This window comes from Heptranchias perlo, chromosome 27 (assembly GCF_035084215.1).
Source record: "Heptranchias perlo isolate sHepPer1 chromosome 27, sHepPer1.hap1, whole genome shotgun sequence".
In the NCBI taxonomy this organism is placed as follows: Eukaryota; Metazoa; Chordata; class Chondrichthyes; order Hexanchiformes; family Hexanchidae; genus Heptranchias; species Heptranchias perlo.
The window spans coordinates 25,349,280-25,370,958 of NC_090351.1; the positions used below are offsets into that span (position 1 = coordinate 25,349,280).

Genomic DNA, 21,679 nt, shown 5'->3' on the forward strand with positions numbered 1-21,679 from the left:
GTAAAAAGGTCTGCAGAGATGTGTCGACAGCAGTGCCCCTCCCCCCACGCCACATTGCGTTAACGATTGTTTCTCTGTTAGTTGTACTGTATTGATATTTTAGAACTGGGTGGCTTCACATTCTCCAATAAAGTGCTCTTCAAAGAGTAGGCCTCACTCCCTGTCATTGTATTCTTTCTTTTTCTGTCTATCTCAGATTCCTCACACGTTAAAGTGTTTCAGCTTGTCAGCAGGCTGCCAAATTCACCAATTTATAGTGTTATGTGTGTCATTTACATGCATTTTATAGGATTTGAATGTCATATATAATTGGTGAATGATCCTGGGCACCAACTGTGCTATGCAATAAAACATTAGCAGCAGAGTGCAGCATCAATACAGCAAAAAAAAATGCTAAATCACAATGCTGCAGATGGTGCAATAAAATGTAGCTCTAAGAGTGTTCCAATGACCCTTTCTCTCTGATAGTTTCATACAACAAACCTGGCAAGTATGTGCATGCATGTTGCTAAGTGAAACAATAGGTCAGAAGTCATGTTTTGTTTTTTTTGAGATTTCCTGCATATAGAAAATGGATGAAAGGTGATACCATTCATTGTTATTGGACTTTTCCAGTACGTTTTGCACGGGCTGGATATGCAAGATTAAACAGCCATGTGTTTTAGAAATCTGAGTACACAGCAGAAGGGAAGTTTCTCAGAGAATGAAATGCGAGCAACGAGATGCGAGTGCTGAAACCGTCAGCAAGTGGCAGATTGGTATTGGGTACAGTATATCAGTGAAAGCTCTTGTCTTGCTCACAAAATATATAATTGCTTCAATGGTTCAGTTGACCAAGAAAAGGTTGTTAGTTAGAATTAATTCCAAACTGGTTGGCAGTCGATCAGTTATTTCTCTCCATTATGAACAGCATGTTCCATTACAAGGTAAGCTTGCAGTGTTTAGGGTGTGTGTCCAAACAATTCTTCTTAATGATTCAGAGCTCCTAGGTATGTAATGGAAGGGCTTCTTTTGGTCCATGTGCAAGACACAGGATTAGACTGTGAGAATGATTTATGGCAAGAACGATCACAAGAAAGACCTACAGTGATCAACAGTTCAGTAACACAGAAAGGGAATCATTCTCATGGTGGGCAAATTTCCTTGCCAAAGACCCTTTCATGAGGATCTGGTGATGGGTAAGCCTAAGCACTAGGCATTGAACTTGTACATCTATAGCATCAATGTGACTGGCACATCATAGGTCCTTCCAGCATATGGTTGATAAGGAAATTCTGAGGTTTGGGATGACCTCTTCTGGAAGGCATTGACTGGAAATGGGGTATGTGCTCCTATATCCAGGGTTCAGTGCTTCCTTAGAATGAGTAGCAAAGAGGCAAGCAATTACTGCTGAAGCTCCCCACCTCCACCAGAAATGGGGTATGGAGGATGGTGGCAATGCACTTGTAGATTTTGTGGTGAGTTGTGTTGATCACCATGCCGCTCAGAAAGGGCTCAATGCCTTTAATCCACCTAATGATGGTGCAAACTTACCATTATCAGTTGTCTGATGACCAAATAGTGACTATCCTTCTTGGACAGGGAAAGGGGAAAAGCAGGATTGCTCTGGGATCAAGATGACTGCAAGATGTCATACCTGGCGATGGGAGTTTAGCTATGTGGCAGACTCAGTAATTCAATACGTGAGCCAGCCAAGTCTGCAGTACTCCAGGGTGAGTGACCATTGTTGATGATTGACCAGTTAGCCTGGCTTATTGGCAAGACCTGAAAGAGTGAACCTGTCATGAGGGATTGGGATTCTTCCCACTACATTCCAGCCACCTCTGCAAATCAATGCTCTGATGGATAACATGATCCTAGTTGGACAAGCAGGAAGTTTACCAATGCTCTATCTTGGTAAGTTCTGACATTTTAGCCAGTTGAACTCCAGCAGTACCCCTACTGACACATGGGGGCGCTGAGCCTTGACTCCTGTCCACTTGTGCCTAAGTTTTCTCGAAGTGGGGTGGGATAAGTGGGGTGAGTCCTATAGGGAGAGAGTGTGCACTCCATAGTGGGGTAAATGGAAACTCTGCTCATGTGGATCTCTCAGGAGTTTACTTTAGAGACTCTTAAGTATGGTGATGAGCTTCCAAGTGTGTCAGACAGTAGATTGACTAAAAAGAAATCAATTAGTCTTGAAGTAAAAATGCTGTAATGAGACTCCACTAAATATTCAAATTAACGGTACATACAGCTCATTCAAAAATATTGCATGGAGCCATTACGCTTTACAGCAATAAATTAACATTTGTCTATTTTATAGCAATTTTTTTCAATGGCATATTTAGCAAAGTTTCCAGTGGCTGGATTATATAAATATATATGCACACAAACTATAGATGGAAGACAATTATCAGTACAAACAAGTTATGTTGTGTATTTTTTGAAAATATAGGGAGTAATTGTAACCTAACCCGCCCAGTGGGAATGGGGTGGGTTCAGTGGGACACCTGTTTATCACCATGTCCAGATTCTATTCTCCTTTGAAATCAATAGAGCTTAAAATTGGATGGGGTCCAACCCGAACCTATCCCTTTCCCACCAGGCGGATTACGTTAAAATCAGGATAATAATTCTACTGAATCCTTCTGTGCTTATAAATCACAATAATTTGCTTTAAAACTGTACTATATATTTCTAGTGGTTCACTCGACTGGGTGAGTTGCAATACTGGAGGGACAGGCTCAATGGACCGAATGGTCTTTTCTCCTCACTTCCAGCTCTAACTCCTGTAAGCAAAATGAGTTTGGCTGGTTTACCCAGTTCCAAGTGCATCTGAAGTCTACAGCACAAAACTACTAATTTAGTCTCACTCAAAAAGGTAACAAAGATGGCTGTTTTAGGAAATAGAATTGGCTCTTCTGAGTCGTGGGGCACGATTTTAAAAGGGCGGCGGGATGATAGCAGGAGGGGCGTGAACGGGCGCGCGGGTAACCCGAATAATAAAAGCTTACCATTCTCCACGCGATCGCAACTTAATTGGTGGCTATTAATCTTGTGTCCGGGTTTGCCGTCCGAAAGCTGCGCAGTGGGCGGACTACGCACCCACATGACCTGCTGTCAGCTGGAGCAGCTAGGTTTAAAAGGCCATTGCTCCAATGGATTTTGCTGAAGCAAGGAGCAAGAAGACTCAATGGAGCTGCACAGAGGCAAGGCAGCTCCAAGATTCAGCGATGCCTCACTTGAGGTGCTCTGGCCGGGCTGAGGAGGAGGTGAGAACTATTTTACCCTGCCGACAGGAGGAAGTGCCGTGCCTCTCCAAGAAGGCCTGGCTCGAGGTTGCAGAGGAGGTCACGAGCAGGAGCAACATATCCTGCACTTGGGTCCAGTGCGGGAAGCGTTTTAATGACCTAACTAGGTCAGCAAAAGTGAGTACACTTACTGATCCTCCTGCATTCTGTGGTGCATATAAACTCCCAACCCCCCCACCTCATACCATTCTGCACTGTCAAGACTACTCTATCACATCACTCTTCACACCCACTTAAGGCTCATCCTCAAATTACCTTCACTTCCTGAGCACTGCCTCACCTCCCAATTTATGACCCCACCACTATCACTCACCCCAATCCTGATCCTATGTGATGCCATCCACCAGCGCAGATACTCACACCTCAGTGGGTCCTAGTAGTCAGCTAGTTGGGTTGGCACCTGGTGAGTTACCACACACAAATGAGCACAAGCAGACACTGGTGGCAGGGACAGCTGTGGAGAGTCCGCGTCGGTGGGTGCACTCCTCTCCAGGCTCTGCTCAGTTGGAAGCAAATGCTGAACCCTTTAAAAGGAGAATGATCAAGGGACAGTAGCACATTTGCGAGGTAATGGAACAGGTGCCACGCGCACTCTCCACAATAGCGCAGAGGATGGAGGAGTCCAGCTCCTGCATTAGTGGAATGGTGGCACAGGCACGTGAGGGAATCGCTGAGATACTATCGCAGGTAAGTGTGAAACTGTCTGAGATAGTGTCACAGGTAACTGTGGAAATGTCTGAGATAGTGTTACAGGTAAGTGCGGGAGTGTCCGCAATGCAGAGAAGGCTAGCCTCCGTTGAGCTTTAAGCACGGCTCACAGATGAGTCCACTCAGGCTCTGACAATGGCCGCTCGGACTCAGGATGAACAACATTCTGCCGCCTTAAACAGACGGACAGAAACTTTACAACTGGGCTTAAAAGGCATCACACATGTCCTCCAAACCATTGTCCAGCAGGGTGGTCAAAGTGATGTTGACCTGGTCCAGGAGAGGGATGATGGTGAAAGGGGACATGGAAGTGGGGACGCCACTCAAAGCGCTCCCACGTCTCACCCATTGCCTCCCTCTCAACCAATACCCACAATGCTGCCTCCTCTCCAGGTGGCCGAGTCTGCTCCTGCATAGGTGTCAGAGCAGCAGTCTTTGGCAGGGCCCTCACGGGCTCCAAAACCCAGAGGGCGTAGGCTAAAAGCATCTAAGCAGTCAGGACATGAACATGAGCAACCTGCCACTACCTCTGCTGCAGCCACAGGGGATGCACCACGTAGAAGCAGTAGGAGGAGAAAGGCTAAGAATTTGTGATCACGAAGGGTATGCACAAGGATGATTGACAGAATGTTTTTCTGAGAGAACTGAGTGCCCTGCTGCAATACCTGACCTTTTATCCCCATCTGTCAATCAGGGATTTAAATGTCCAAGTGGCTGCTGGCTGAAACCCGACTACTTTCCCATGGCGTGTTACACACAGCACGGGAAACACATTGAGGCAGCGTTAAAATCGCTTGCCTTAATTGGATTTATGGACATTTCAAGTACTTTAAGTACTTGATTTACTGCTTTAAATATTGTCCTAGACAATATGGGCCCGATTTTACCAGGGGTGCGGGTTCCCGGCGGATGGGCAAGAAGCACCCGATGAATTTAGTGGGTTTCCCACACGATCGCAGCAGGCAACCCACTAATTGGATTCACTTACCTGCTTCTCCGGGTTCCCCAATGCTGATCTGTGCCTCGGGCAGGCTGCGCATGCGCAGTAAGATCTGTCAGCTGGAGGCGCTCTATTTAAAGGGGCAGTCCTCCACTGACAGATGCTGCAACCAATAGCAAAGATGACTGCATGGAGCAGCCCAGGGGGACGACTGCTCCCAGTTTAATGATCCCTCACCCCAGGTATCAATACATGGGGTGAGGAGGAGGGGGAGGACAGAGATCTTCCACCCGGCGGGCGGGAGGAAGCGGCCTGCCTCTGCCACCAGGAAGGCTTGGCTTGAGGTGGCAGAGGGGGTCACCCGCGCCACCAACATATCGCCCACCTGCACACAGTGCAGGAGGCGGTCCAATGACCTCAGTAGGTCAGCCACAGTGAGAACACGTAGTCTTTCCCCTACACTCCGTCTGCTACATCACTGCCCCCACCCCACATCTCCTTCTGCACTGCCAACACTACTCTGTCACATCACCCCTCATACCCACTCAAACCCCATCCTCATCTTACCTGCACCTACTCACCTCGCCAGTACTCATCCCGCCACTACCACGCAACCCAATCCTCATACAATCTCATGGCTCTATCCCATACTCACCCTCTCGTGCATCTCTTTCACGGCCAGCCTCACTCAACCTGCCACCACCTGTGCTGCAGCCACAGGGCATGTATCACATATGTGCAGTAGGCAGCATAAGGCAAACGTGTCGTGAGCATGAAGGGGATGCACAAGGGTATTTGAGGGTTTGTCATGGTTGTTATTTCTATTGAATTTCAGAACAACTCACATCACACATTCTATTGGCACCACTACTGCCATGTCTTCGCGAATCCTGTCCGGTTTGTGCAATAAAGCCCACTCCTGGGTATCACTATGAGGACCCACCACTGATGCCACCCATTGTGTCACTACAGAGTGGGTGTAGGTGTATTTGCAGGGCTCTTCTGCGCAGACGACTGAGAGACATCGGCGATGTCCCCAGTGGCACCCTGGAAGGATGCGGAGGAGAAGTTCGGGAGGGCAGTGGTGACTTTGACACCGACAGGTAGGAAGATGGTGCAAGGGCCAGCCAGGAGCAGCTCAGCATGAAAGAGGCTGCAGATGTCCACGGCTACATGTCGAGTGACTCTGAGCCTCCGTGTGCACTGCTGCTCAGAGAGGTCCAGGAGGCTGAGCCTCGGTCTGTGGACCCTGTGGCGAGGGTAGTGCCCTCTGCGACACATCTCTCTCTGCGGTAGCCCTCCCTCCTGCTGTGCAGGTGGATGTGTCACAGCACTCTGTTGTGGAGCTCCACGTGTCAGAGGTGGACGGCGTGGATGGCGAGGCTGGTGATGCTGTTCGCCCTCTGAGGAGGTCATGACTGCAGCTACGGCGGCCCCCATCCGCAAGATGTACATCTGAGGGGGTCCGCAAGGTAGGTACATGTCTCCGGACCCCGGGGTAAGTGTGCAAGTTGGTGACTTTGATTGTCAGGAGGAGGGTGGTGGAGGCCAAACTTTGTCCCAAGTGACAGAGTGGCCTCCTGCAATGAGTGAGGGTCTCCCCCCCCAACCTGTCAAATGGACCTTTGCAGCTGCCACAGGCTGACAGCTGCAACACGTCCATTCCAGCTGGGAGTGTTTCCCCCAGTACGGAAACAGTCCCATGTTGCTCAAAAATCACACACAGTCCCTTAATCAGGTCAGTTAATGACCTGAAATAGCAAAGTAAATAGCGTCAAGTGGCATCCCGCTGGCTTTAATTGCCTGCGGGATTCCCACCAGCGGGGGCTGCGTGCGCATGCACGCCCGCGCGTCAGCGAGGAACCCAGAAGTGGCCGGGATCGAGGCGCGATCCGGTCCCGCTCCTGGATTTCGCAATTTTTGAGGCCCCCACCGCCGAGAACGCACCCGAGACCGGGTGCTAAAATCGGGCCCTATGACTCTGGGTTGTGCGAGTTCTTTGGTGGGTTGGAGCTGGGATTCCTGTCCGCTCCAAAGAGTCCCGATTTTCTTTGCCTCCCGCTCCCAACGCACCCGCACTTTCATTTTAAAATCGTGCCCCAGGATTAAGGTATATTATTGCAATAAAGATTAAGCGAGCTTTGCCTTGCAGATAACAGCTGCAGCTATATTGGGAGCACCTGATAGGGACATAAGGTTCTAAAAGTAATTATTTCTCTATTCCCAATACTTATTTCTAATTTCTTGATGAACATAAAATGCATTTTAGAAAATTAAAAAAAGACTGGGGCAAAAGAAATTACTGAAGGGCTAAGTGATTGTCAGTGTGATTGATATCAGCCCCCATAGCTTTTGATGTGACCTAACATGAGAAGGTTAATACTAAATAACCTGATGATCTGTTATAAAGTTTTATTGCTAAACCATTTTTTAAAGCATAATGTACATTATGCAAAAAGGAATGAATTCAGTTTTGATAGTTGACACAACACTGAACCCGACTAGAAAGTTCCGTTTTCAGATAAAAGATATTTGTGTCATTTTGTTGGCTCACTAATTTACCTCAAGAGTTAGCTGCAGCTGCTAGGGGTTTGGTGCTAATGCATGTGGTCCTTCCATTTAGATTTCTTGCCCTTGACAAGAAGACATATTATCAGTATTCTGATTTTAAAGTATAATAATTAACAGTGACTTAAATGCCACTGTGCCATTAATCAAACAGTAATCTTGATAAATAATGGGGTAGTCACTGCTGTATAATTCCTGTTCAGTACAGCAAAGCTCTACTAGTTCACTTTAATATTTGTGTAGCTAACTTCAGAATACACTATTGCTCCTGATTTCCTTGGCAGGTAGCACCCTAACAGCACTGTGGGAGAACCTTCACCACACGGGCTGCAGAGGTTCAAGAAGGCGGCTCACCACCACCTTCTCAAGGGCAATTAGGGATGGGCAATAAATGCCGGCCTCGCCAGCGATGCCCACATCCCATGAATGAATTAAAAAAAACATTCCCCAGCTGTAGTTTTACTGCTTTCCCATTTATTCTCAGTGCCATAAAGTAATCTTCAAAGTTATTTTTTTCCCCAGTGGAAAGCCTTAAAAAATCCAAAATGAGATGTCAAACAAAAATCGGGGGCTCAATTTTGAAATGGCGGCGGGTTGGCAGCGGGGGAGGGGGTGAAGGTGCGCGTGGCAAACCCGAATAAACAAACCTTACCGTTTCCGACGCGATTGCATCGTAATTGATGGTGATTAACGTGCTCTCCGGGTTTCGCGCTCTGATTGACAGGCTGGCTGCCGTCAGGAGCTGCAACGCGAGGTGGGGGAGAGAAAGCGAGAGAGCAAGACATCATCCAGCACTGGAACGGAAGATCGGGGTGGGGGGGAGAGTGGAAGATCGGGGGGGGGGGAAGAGGGGAAGATCGGGGGTGAGGGGAGAGGGGAAGATTGGTGGGGAGGGGGAAGATTGGGGGGACATCGTGGGGAGGGGTGAAGAAGGGAAGATCAAGGAGTGAAGAGGGGGAGATCGGAGAGGGAGACATCGGACATCTGAGCAGGGCGGAAAGGGAGGTCGATTTTGTGTTTTAACTTCGTGCAATGGTTTTTTATTTAATTTATTTTGTTTCTTTTTGCCTGATCCGGCCTATTATACCTGGTTTCACCAGGCGTGAATCAGAAGCCGTGGGAAAGCCGCCGAGGAAAGTTAAGAATCATTCTAACTACCTAATATGTCACAAGTAAAGTGCCTTAAGTACCTCAATGAGATGCACTAGGCTCTTTAACTATCATCCCACCGACTTTATTTCCCGGCAGGAATTCCAGATTCGGGACACCCGCGCGCACACAGGTGCGTCCGTGGAGAACTTGGACTTCGACGGGTTGGAGCCAGGCTTCGAACTCGAATGGGATGTCCCATTTTTCGGAGCCCCTGCCCCCAATGCACCCGCAATTTCCCGGGAAAACCGAACCCCAGAAGTCAGGACCAATTTATAATGAGAGGTAGAGTTTCCACTCGATTGCGCTGGTTTTATCAGCACAATGCACCCAAACCAGCACAAAAGAGCGAGGAAAATCGCAGATAATCAAGCGTAAGTTACGCCAAGTGCAAATCGAGTTTCCGCGATCTTTAACGCTAGTTCAAAAATCATTGCGCTCAAAGCCAGAAACTGACTAGTGTACACCAATTAAACTAGTTAATGGTTCAGTATAGTTTTTTTAAGTTATTTTCAGTCATTTAAAATCAGGTTGCTCACAGGTGGAGGACTAGGCACTCTTATTAAAAATGCTTATTTTTTGAAATAAACCCATTTTCAGTTGTATTAATAAAACTGCACCAGGTTACCACTCTCAAATACATCAGTGAATATTTTTAATGCAAAGAAAATAAAATAAAGGATTAGGTTCTATTACACTGACCATTGGCGCTAGTTCATGGACGATTTTACATTTGTGATTATGCAAACGCATTTGTGATTATGCAAATGATTTTTAGCGGAAACTTGAACTATAACCTAACCAGTGCAATTTCAAGCGCAATTTCTGCCCTATTTGCCAATTGCGCCCAAAGTGGAAACTACCCCAATGAGTTTATCATTGAATTTACATAATTAGACAGGTTTTCTCTCACCATTGTGTTCTGACATAGTAGTCGAGCTTTCAGAAGATATGTTCAGGTCCATACATTGAGAATGGGAGAGACATGTCTTCTGAAAGCTCTAATTTTAAGATTATGACCCTTTGTTCTCGATTCCCCTACCAGAGGAAATAGCTTCTCTGTATCTACCCTATTTTAAACATCTCAATTAGATCACCACTCAACTTCCTTAACTTCAGGGTATACAAATCAAGTTTACGCAACCTGTCCTCAATTTAATCCTTTCAGCCCTGATATCATTCTGGTGAATCTGTGCTGTGCCCCTTCCAAGGCCAGTCTATCCTTCCTACAGTGTAGTTCCCAAAACTGAACTCTGTACTCCTGATGGGTTCTGACTAAGGCTCTATAAAACTGAAGCATCACTTCTTTGCTTTTGTATTCCAACCTGCTCGCGATAAAGGCCAACATTCCATTCGCCTTTAGAATGCTTTTTGACCTGTCCAGCGGGTTTTATTATTTGCGTACATGGACACCTTAATTCCTTTGTTCCTCCACAGCTCATAGTGTCTTACCATTAAGAAAATATTCCAATTTGTCTTTTTCGGATCCAAACTGGAAGACATCACACTTTCCCACGACCTCATCTGCCATAATCATGAAAGGAAGGCTTAAAAAAAAGCTTTTCCACTAACTTAAAAGTCATCTTGCCAATTTCGGATCAGATTCCAAAAAGCAAACTAAGCACCTGAGTTGAGTTAATTAAAAGGTATGAAATAATTAGCCAACTTGAAAGATTTGGCACCAGTACTAATAACATTTATCCCCAGATATTTGTTCAGTACATTCCACTGAAATACACTATTTTCAGTTACTACCAATAAAATCCACATCACATTACATTGTAAGTATAATTTCACCCTCAAACAGAATACATTTACAATTCAATTGCACTATTTACAAATAACAAGACCTATTATTTTAAAATACACCTTACAATTACATTGTTTAATACTGAAAAGTTAGTTGTAAAAATTAAATGGTTTTACAGTCTTAATGTAAATATACTAATGATATTCAAATTCTCTTAGCTGCTTTTGTAATCATCGCTTTTTAAATCTGCCTGCAGAGTTTTGCTTTTCCTTCCATGCTCATAGTTTGGGTTCTAGGCCTCCTTGTCCTAACCCCTTGCCTCTCACTCTATTCTCTGCCCTTCACAGTTTTTAGTTGTGATCTTTTCCACTCGTCCTGCGATCACCATTTCTTTACTCTCATTTGTCAACTCTTATTTCAATCCCCTGCTACCATTCCCACTCTCCACTTCATCTAAGTTTTTTCTTTCCTTTGAAATTTTCCTGGCATCGTGGTATTATTCCTAACTTTCTCTTTTAAACTGATTTGTTGATTTTTTTAAATTAATCTCAATGTTAGCTGTTTTAATGTTAATACCAATATTAACCAATAACACTGACTTGGATATATATCGCTGTTCCTTCAATGTCATTGGGTCAAAATCCTGCAACTCCCTACCTAATAACATTGTGGGAGAACCTTCACCGTACGAGTTGCAGCGGTTCAAAAAGAAGGCCCACCACCACCCTCTCAAGGACAACTAGGGATGGGCAATAAACGCCGGCCTTGCTAGCAACGCTCATATCCCAAAAATGGATTTAAAAATGTCACTCTAACTGTCCTTTCCTACTGAAAAACCCAATCAGTAAATATTTTTTCATCCCTAAGTGAATCATTCAAATGAAATGTGATGACTATTGTGGAATCAGGTACCCTTGTTGCACTTTTCTTCAGGCTCTCCATATATCAGGCTCTGGCAATGTATTCACATTGTACTGGCCCCAGTATAGCAGCTGGGTCAGCCACAAGGCGAATGAACTACGGTTAACTTGATACCAATGAGTTGAATGTACATACAACCAGGTAAGAACAAAAGAACATAAGAAATAGGAGCAGGAGTAGGCCACATGGCCCCGCGAGCCTGCTCTGCCCATTCAACCAGATCATGGCTGATCTTCGACCTCAACTCGACTTTCCTGCCCGATCCCCATATCCCTTGATTCCCCTAGAGCCCAGAAATCTGTCTATCTCAGCCTTGAATACACTCAATGTCTCAGCATCCACAGCCCTCTGGGGTAGAGAATTCCAAAGGTGAAACAAGCCATTGGATTTGTCTGAAACTCCAAGCACCACTGGGTGTCCATGCAAAGAACAAACCTGGGTATGCCAGACAGAATAGCGTGGCAGGTGCAAGCAAAGTGCCAGTATTTAATGTAATTTCACTTGCACACTAGCTCTACTAATTTGCTGCTGCTGTTAGCACTGTAACAATAACATAAGGGTTACAGCTCTACTTCCCCAAAGGACTGTTAAAGCTCAAGAGGTTGAAATTTCGCTGTGTGGTGTTTTAATTAACTTTTAAGACCACTTATTCGATACAAACGCATTAACCAGGTTACTAAAAATAGTGCTGATTTAGATTTGACTAGAATGTCAGCCCCCCCAGGTGTCTTTCATTTTCCCATTTGTAAGCAGAAATGCACAGCTTAGGGTTTGCCTGCTGTGATAACTGAGCAACATTAAAGATGCTAGTGGACTGACTCTTTAATGATGATGATGGTGGTGGTGGTAATCTCCTGCATTTTGACAGTAGGTATGACAAGCTGTACTACCCTACTTGGATTTGAAAAGGACAAATTCACCCTTATTCATAATTAGAGATAAGACTTTATCTTAGTTTCTAGCAAAGCCAAACAGCTTTTTCAGAAATAATGTACTTTATATGGGTTTTGTTGGGAATATTGAAGGAACAGTTGCACCCATGGTAGCCCTGATTTCATAAATAGAAATAATGAGATATCCAATCCTTTACACATGAATAAGTCATAAGTAAATGCCACAGTATATAAGTAGAACTTATTAAAACAGTTCTTTTTAAGTCAAGAAAGCAATCTATATTTTATTGGACACTGAATTAGCATTTTAAAACTGGCTAGTTAATTGAATTGTCATTTTCTGGAATTGTCATTGTCAAGGAATTGCCATTTTCTGTCACCAATAACGATTCATTTTCTAGTCTCAGGTGGTCCTTTCAGTTTATAGTTAAGCATGTGCCAGTTGCTGAACCCTCAAAAACTCCAATTAGTATTCCCACATCTGACATGACCGTCACAGTGGAAGAACCTTAGCAAGGTTGCAATGATTTTTCTGTGGATGCCAGCTTATTTTCTACGCTTTCATTGCCAGTGGGAAGCAAATGTTATTGGGTAGCAAAATGTGACTGACAATATTCAGGTGTTCAGATTTCAGCTCTGCATAATTATATATTAAGGTGTATCTTTTGGGAGGAACAAAGAACTAGATCTTCATGGTGTTGAAGTGAAATGTGCTGTTTGCACCCAATTTTCCACGATCAGCTTATTGTTATAATTATGCACGACTTCAGGTCCGGCTTGGGGACGTGTGCAGGAAGCACTCTAGTGGTGGGTGTGGAAAGTTAAATGTAGTTGAAATTTAAAGGGATGCAGACAATTAAAAGGGAAATGTCAGAAAAGGGGGCCAAAAATCGTTACAACTTTAGGAAAGGCTCAGAAGGCAGGTCAATCCATTGGTGGCCTGCAGCAAAGTTGAAGAGGGAAAGGGCAAAGAAGTGACAGACAAAGTGAACAAAAAACCAAGACGCAAGCATGAACCTTGCAGGCAAGTGATGGTGCAGCCCAGAACTCAATCCCTTCTTTGATGGCTGCGAAGTGGAAATGGTGCTGCATGAGGAGATTGTGAGGCAGGTTGCCCTCCTCTCCACTCCACAGCTCCAGCACCCAATGGGCCAGTATTGTAACATGTCTGCAAGAAGTGGAGGCAAGTTTTAGCCTGTAAGTGATCAGTATTTTTGCTGGCTGTACCAGCCCTGCGTTGTGCGATAGCTGCAGGTGTCCCAGGAGCTGATGGCACAGCTCTGCATCTGGCTGTCCCATAACCCAGATGCTGTGAAGACAATTCCACATGGCCAGCACATATAGGTATGGCATCTTGTCGAGTGTGCCTTCTTTCATGCAATACTGCAGGAAGCATGGCACATTGTGATTGGGGTGTTACTTAGAAAGCATCCAGCATTATGATTAATCAGGCATTCACATATTTAATGTTGTGTCTTCAGGTCTGCTGTCCCAGTGTCCTTTAGCAACAGGAGCCTCCACATGCACCAATCCTTTGATAAAGTGACGTAAGGGTGAACCTTTGTCTGTAGATACAGGTGTGTAGGTACTGGTGGATGGGTAGAGAGTGCCAGTGGTGTAGGCTGACCTGCCTGGCTTCTCCTTTTTTTCCAAGAAGATCAGATAGGAGAATTTCCATTGGGAAACCCATTGATAGGAGTAATGGTGCCATTGGCAAAAACAATGCAGCAGAACAATTGATACAAAGGTTCATGAGAAAAAATTAGTATATTTAAGCCATGAAATGGGAGCTTTATTTTAATAATAAAATTATCCCCTTCTAATGTCCCGTATGCAATGTTTCAATGTTCATGTGTTCGGAATGTCCATTTGTTAATTTCATGGCTTAAATATAATTACCTGGACATTACTGTGTCCTTTAAAATAACTGCTGTAGATTTACCGCTATGTAGTAACAAATGGACATTCTGCACACATCAACATTGAAACATTGCATGCAGGACATTAGAAGCTCCCATCCATGTTAAGCAGGTGCTCCTGATGCCACTGTTCCAGTGTCGTGTGAATCAAGCAAGCTCGGTTGGAAAATTAGGTTGCATTTTCCTAAGTTAAAGTTATATCATCCCCAGCCTGTATATGTTTAGTTTATACATAATGTGAGTAAATGTTGTGCCATACCATACGTTTTTAAAATTCTACTTTGTAATATTTAAGTATTATTAATCAGAAAGCACCAATTATATTGACCAGGATAGTAAAACCTTCATTGCCACAATGACCCCATTGTGAAAACTTTGTAGCTACATCACAGTTAATGAGATAAAAATTAATGAAACACTCAAGATGTGTTACCTTGAAATAAGGGGCGTTTAAGAGATTAAAATACTCTGCTGTTAATTTAATCAACTTTCAGTCCTCTATTACAACCATATTATAATTTAATTAACATTGCTATATCAGGGCAAATATAGAATTAATTTCTGTTAAAGTTATGTAACACAAATATGCAGATTTTGGAAACCAATAAGATGGCTAAGCAAAGATTTAACAGATAATTGCATTTTCTTTGGGTCATAAAAGTCTGTGATTTAGTTTTGTGTATTGTGAATACGATGAAAAAATTCATGCAGAAAAATCAGATCAGCACCAATCCAAGAAACTGTGATTAATCAGTTTTATTAAAATAACCTGTATTCAAACACTGTCTGCTCAATTATTTAAAATAGTATCCTTTATTAATTTCAATAATGTGGTTTCAGAAGTTATTAAAGATGCCTACATTAGGTGTGAGTCCTGGATAAGTGACAAGTGCAGAGAACTCTGGCTACAGGCTCATTGAAATGCATTAACCTTCAGCTTATTAGCAGCTACAGGGAATTTCAGATTCCCTGGGCTGGTCAGTTTTTTAGATTTTACTTTGTGTGCTCTGATTCTGAAATGTGTCGTATTATTGCATGAATAAAGTTACTCATAGTGCAGTAGTTTAAATATTGTATATTATTTTATTCAAATAAAGGATGTAAAACAATTTTAAAAGTTTTTAAATGAAAATAAATTTCAAATGTGAAACATTTTCTTCTGCTTTCTCTGACTTTTTCTTCTCCTATTCTCCAATATTACTAATTTATCTTCACAATACTTTTAACTAATATTCTATATTTCAACTTTTCTGTTGCATTTTTCATTACTCTGCTTTTATATTACTGAGTAGTCCAACTGAACGTGGAATTCAAGCAAAGTCGCAGTGGTAATACAGCCATTTTCAGTTATTTTACACTTCTCCCCTTAAACAGCGGTAGTTATGACAGTAAAGAGACACAGTAAATCGTTGAATTATCAGTCATTGCATTTATCACATTGCTATCAGAACAGTGACATCATGGAGTAAAGAATTGCTGAAAGAGAAAAATCTGAAAATTCAAATACAGAAAGGTTAAAATATTCTCCAAATAGTTGAGAGGAGATTGTCTCACAGACAATCATCGAAAATGAAAGACAGTTTAAAATGGAATAAAAGAACATTTTGATTTGAGATGAGGAAATGGCCTAACTGAGCTATCTGATCTGAAGATTAAATGCTAAAGAAAAGCTCATCCAAAGAGCAGTTTCTGATGTACCCATCAATCACAGGCCTCAGAATAAGTAAAGCATAACGTACCAAAAGAAAAAGACACAGAGAACTTAGCATCTGCCCCAGTTTTACTCATCAAACAGTCTGAGAAAATCTGGTGGCATGTACAAATTTATGCTAAAAATCCAGTGCCACACTCTAGATTTAGAAAATGAATCCATTTAAGTAGATTGGGTGGTGTTGCCTCATTTTACGTGGCACAGTAGTTCTGCAAGAGCAAATTCAATCTATAAGCATGAACATGCACAGATAATTAAAACATTTTTAAAAATTTAAACAGTGGAACTGGAAGAGTAGACACAGAGATATACAGAGGTATAGTTGCTGACGAGGCAGAGAAGGGGAAGTCGATTGTGAGCTAAATGGCAGTTCCTACTGGTATGCTATCTAATTTGAACCAGGGTTGGTATGAAACCTACCCCGACAAATGCCTGGTTTATGCTGTGTTCCAAATCAAATTACATAACTTGACTGACTTATAGTGCCAAACGAAAGTCACATTTCAAACAAGCTGTGGATAAATCCAACCTCCGGTAGTTATTATTAATGCGATAAGAGGGGACTGGGAGACAGCTTTTTGTCAATAAAATGATTCTGCCACTCACCTGAAGCTGAAGTCTAATTAGAGTCAGTGGAGTGAAAGACAGAGATTCAAAGGCAGATTCACTCAATCCCATGGGAAGGTAGGAACAAGCATAGGCCATTCAGTCCCCTGAGCCTGTTCCACCATTAAATTGGATCATAGCCGATCTGTATCTTTACCCACCTTTGCACCATATCCCTTGATACCCTTACCTAACAAGAATCTTAGCATCGCTGTTGAAAATTTAAATTCGCCCCACATCCACAGCCTTTTGGGGAGAGAGTTCCAGATTTCTGCTACCCGAGGTATGAAAAAGTGCTCCCTGAGTTTACTCCAAATGGCCTAGTTCTAATTTTAAGTTATATGCCCTTATTCTGGATCCCTCCACCAGAGGAAATTGTTTCTCTGTATCTACTCTATCGAATCCCTTAATCATACTGGAAAAAGCTACAGAAACAGTCATAAAGCAGACATCAGAAGGTAATCTGAGAATCCAGGAACCCACTCTGTTCCTTTCCACTTTTCCTGAACTGTAAATAGAATCTTCCATTGCTCAATAACTTAGAGATTGTTTGTGTTTCATAACATGAACAAATCAATAAACTGTTTGAACAGATATCGACACACAAATGGATTGGAATTTAACAGATAATGGTTGTGATACATTAATAGCAACCATGTACAGAGTGAGTGTCGTTAATGGTACAACCTCAATGAAATAAACTCTTGGCAAAAAGGTATGTTATTCAATCCCAGTAAGTTTGTAATATCAGTTTAACCCAGCTTCTGATATCAAGTGATATCTGATAAACACTAAAGCCACCATTTGGATACTGCATCAGGGCAAATGAGATAAGTGGAGTACTGATTAGCTAAAGAGCATTTCTGACCACATCACATTGGAAGGCTCTTGTCCACTTAGAGGGACAGGAGTCTACTTTTCATTCAAAAAGAGCTATTTGGGTGTTGTACCAGCACAATGTTTCCATAATTATGGTCACAAGGAGGTTGGCACAACACTTTTTTGTGGGGGAGTTCAACTGATCAGTTGGTAAATAAACTGCCCCTAAAAACATCACCCCATCTCTCTCTCTCTCTAACTATGCAAGATTTATTTTTTACTATGAAGTTTTCCGACCTGAGATATTGGGCTTGATTTTAAAAGTTAAAAATGGGTGGGTTTGGGGCGGGGGTGCATTGAAAATTGCCACCATTTCAGACCCGCCCCCAACCCGCCCATTTCCGGTTTTCACAGGGCGCGGGACGAGGGGCGAGCAGCCAACCCGCTCCCAGGAGGCGGGTCAGCCTTAAAACCTTTCAAGGCGGCTTCAGGCCTCCATTTTTCACTAATTCCCGATTTCAACCCAGGGGGGGCCGAGATTCCCGGGCCTTGTGCTTTACACCTCATGAAAGGAGGCGAGAAGGCCCAAGACCAACAGGTAAGTGCCTAGAAAGGCACAGCTTGTGGGCCTGGATGAGCAGGAGTGCTTCCCCCAGGCCCAACAAGCCTACCTGCACCGACCTCCTCCCCCCCTCCCTGATTGCGGACCGCATCCCCCAATTGAGGACCACTCCCCCCGATCCTCTGACCCCGACCCTGATCTGCCGACCCCACTCCCCCTCAACGATCGTGGACCCCCGCGATGACCCCGATCCTGCCCCCCCGTGACTTACCCCTGATCCCATCCCCCATGACTCATGACCCCCATGCCCACCCATGCCCCCTGTGCCCACCCAAGCCCCCCTTCCACCCCCCATCTATACAAACAAAGACTTACCTGCAGACTTACCTGAAGTCGTCCTCTCCCTGGCTGTTCTCTCGTCCGACTGAGACCAGCCTGTTAATCAGCCAATCAAAAACAAATAAAAGACTTATTGCCTTATGTCAAAATCGTAAGGATGTCCGAGAAACCCATACTAAAGGGTTTCCCGATCTCAAATTGACCCCACCCCCGCCTGCCTTCCCGGCTCGGTTTTAAAATTGAGCCTATTATGTTTCGTGTATTAAATTACCTTTAATTGAATTAATGTTGCTCATTGTAAGGTGTCAGTGTGCACTTTTTTGTGTGATCCAATACCAATGCAGAAGCAAATGCTGAAATAAATGAACACAACAGAATACTTTACTATAATAGAAAACAAAAAGTATTCACAAAAAAAAGTAACTGTACTTGAGCAGGTTGTCTGTGCTGAGAGCACCAGGCCTGCTTTTGGTAATGTGAGAGCAGCAGCAGCACAAAATTACTGCCAGTGTAATGAGGCCGAAGGTAAATTATTTTCTAAGGAAGTGATTCCATGATCGTTGCCTACTGAAAATTTTCTAATGTGTCAATAAGTGATAATAAATAATAACAGTCTGATGTGTAAAGATCATCTTAGCAACAATAACAAGTCGTGGGAGTCACACCTTTCATTTCAGATTGGAAAAGGGTAGAGTACTTTGGGCCACAGCAAAGGTACATGGCTTTTGAATTTCCCAATAGTAGTATAAGATTATATTAATACTAATCCATTGATTAAATGCATTGCCAGTTCCACAGATTGGAAGCAATTGTGGAAAACTGAGACTGATTAAGCAAGTCAATGATTCATTTGCATCCCTCTTGGAAAGCCTAATAGCTTTTTTTTGTTCACCAATACCATCTGAACATAAAACCTTCTGGAGGAATTGTGCTGCAAAGGTACTTTAGCAATGGACTACATTAACTTATCATTATGCCATGCATTATAGCAGGTTAGAATACACCTTTATTATAACAGAATCTTTTAGAGATTATTAATTTTTTTCCTCATTCTTACCTGGTTCTGTTGTTCTTAACAATCCAATTTCATCTAGAACCCAAATGATCAATAGAAAGGGATGGAATTGGAGTACTTCACCCTTGGATTTGTTTTCAGCTGGTTAATGTGCGGCATCTTTTTTCCACAGACTTACACAATTTACAATGAGAAGCAAATTAAAAATTCTCATCCCTAATTGACATCTGAATTCTCCAAACTCCATGCATTCTGTTAGCAGGAGGTAACATTCAATAGAGGTGAACTGGGTTCCATTAGTTGTTCCTCAGCTTACGATGAAATATGCTCCTGTTGCATGACAATGTTGAGGAACTGATTTGAGGCAAATGTTGGTTAAGGACCTTTGTCACCTTCTGATTTGGAGCCAAAACACCTATGATGCTGGGTTATCCCAAGCATTCCGTTTATTTTTCTATAAAGAGCAATTTCACTTCCATACTGGAATACTCACAGCATGTTTGAAGAAAAAAAACACAATTAAGATTTTTAACTGGTTAGTGCCTTCATAGGAAACATTTGGCAAATACTTTTTTGTTGTTTGATTGCAAATGCACAATATGACAACATCAGCTACATTGTCAGTTGCACATTATATTGTTCTGATTTAAATAGGTGCTTGGAAAACATTTTCTTTCAAAAATGTTTTCCAAGCATTTTTTCAGGAAAACAAAGCACCTTTAACTTGAGTATCTTTTATTACAAGAAAACTGTGCTCCATGTTATATTTTTATTACCCTTATTATACTATTTACACCTTTTCCTTTCATACAGAATATAAGTTTGCCTACAACCCTTGTTGTACAGTACAGTAACTTTCTGATCTCTTTGGGTGTCAAACAGAAAAAAAGTTTGAAGATGGAAAATCAATGGTGCCTTATCCAGTCTCATTAATCTTGGGCTTGTTGGTGCAGCCAACCCATGATGGAATAGTCCATTATGAAGGGGAAGTCAAAGGAACACTGAGTAGAATAACTTCCAAATCAGGTTGAAAATAATCATACAGATGTTCAATTTGATCCCCTGCCATAAAGTGTAGTTACACTGGTCTGGAAATTCTTTTCATTGTTAAATTTAGCACATGGGCAAATTGAGAGTTAAGATGGAGTAATTTTCAGCGTGTTCGCTATTGTTACTATTACCACTGCACCAATAATCCTCTCTTGTATGAGGTAATGTCAAAAATAGTGCTGGAGATTCTGTTGGTGAGTTGAGTTCAGCTTGTTAAAAGATCTGTTAGGGGAACTTTGCATTAAATACCCCAGCCTTGCACTTCCCACAGAGGCGCCTGTTCTGAGCTTGAGTTAGACCAATGAAGGAACAGAAAGGTGAACTGAAAAAGACCATTTAGGACAGTGAGGAAGTTAAGAGAGTGGGGAGTTAAGGCATGGTTTGGAGAGTGGAGAAATTCCCAGGCTGTCCTGATGGAAAGAGCTCCACATGTTGCAAACATTATGTGGGTGCTAGAGCTTGTGAAACCATTAATGTCAAGTCCATCAGTTATGTTTCTGTGATATTGCATACCTTTGAGATATTGGAACTGAAAAGTAATAGATAATTCAATAAACATGTAAATGTTGTATTGTTAATTATTAGATACACAGGATCTACACATAAATTTATCAAACATGGTGACATTCATCCTATTATTGTGACCTGATTGTATTTTAATATTCTACAGAATTCCAGCCTTCAAATTATTGGCCTAAACTGGAACCGAAATCAATTGATAGTTTGATTTATCATATTTGACTCTGAACTGAATACAGGCATTGGCTGCTCCAACTGTTACTAGCCTTGCACTAACAACTTTAAAGTTGTATAGAATTGCAGTATTAAACATTTACTGATAGTGTTCTGTTGCTCTGATAGCTTCCTTAGGTGACCATGATCTGTATTCATCTTCAATGATGTAGTTCTGTTTTATGAAATGTACATTCAAAAATACATCTAAATTTTGGACCCATTGATTATGAAAAGATGAGAAATGTAGCCCAATTTAAGTTTTAGGTTTAAAACAATGGCCCGTAAATTGCTCTGAACGGTGAACAAATGCCACTCGCTGTTCCACAGATTCATGCTCACCCACAAACTTACCGCAGGCTTTTATGCATCAACGTCCTTAGATGGTGAGCCAAAAACAGTCCAGTGTTAATTCCCGGGAACTTAGGACCTGTGTGAGAGGCGAAAGGATCGATCTCTCCCCTCAATCAATCAGCGTGAAGCAAGCCACACAGTGAGAACTAGGAAGTGAAGCGTCCTTCACTAGCCACACAGACTAAAAACCAGGAAGTGCCCAATAAGGTTAGTAAATTTACTATAAAATAAGATAGATAAAATGAAATGAAGAGAGGATAACATTGAAAGACTGAGATCAAAGAGACAGAAAGTAAAAGAATATCACTTTTTACATTTTTTAATTTAAAAAACATTTTAAATGTCCAAAA

General features: G+C 42.6%; 1 long non-coding RNA gene across 1 annotated transcript in view; it reads right to left on the bottom strand.

The window, feature by feature from the left end:
- Positions 1-16,531, bottom strand: part of LOC137344745 (uncharacterized) — a 52,692-nt gene extending 36,161 nt beyond the window's left edge. Inside the window, exons 1-2 of the long non-coding RNA XR_010968453.1 lie at positions 16,459-16,531; positions 10,111-10,182 (exon numbers count right to left, since the gene is read on the bottom strand). This is a non-coding gene — a long non-coding RNA (uncharacterized lncRNA). The remainder of the gene's footprint in view (positions 1-10,110; positions 10,183-16,458) is intronic.
- Between the last annotated feature and the right edge of the window lie 5,148 nt (positions 16,532-21,679).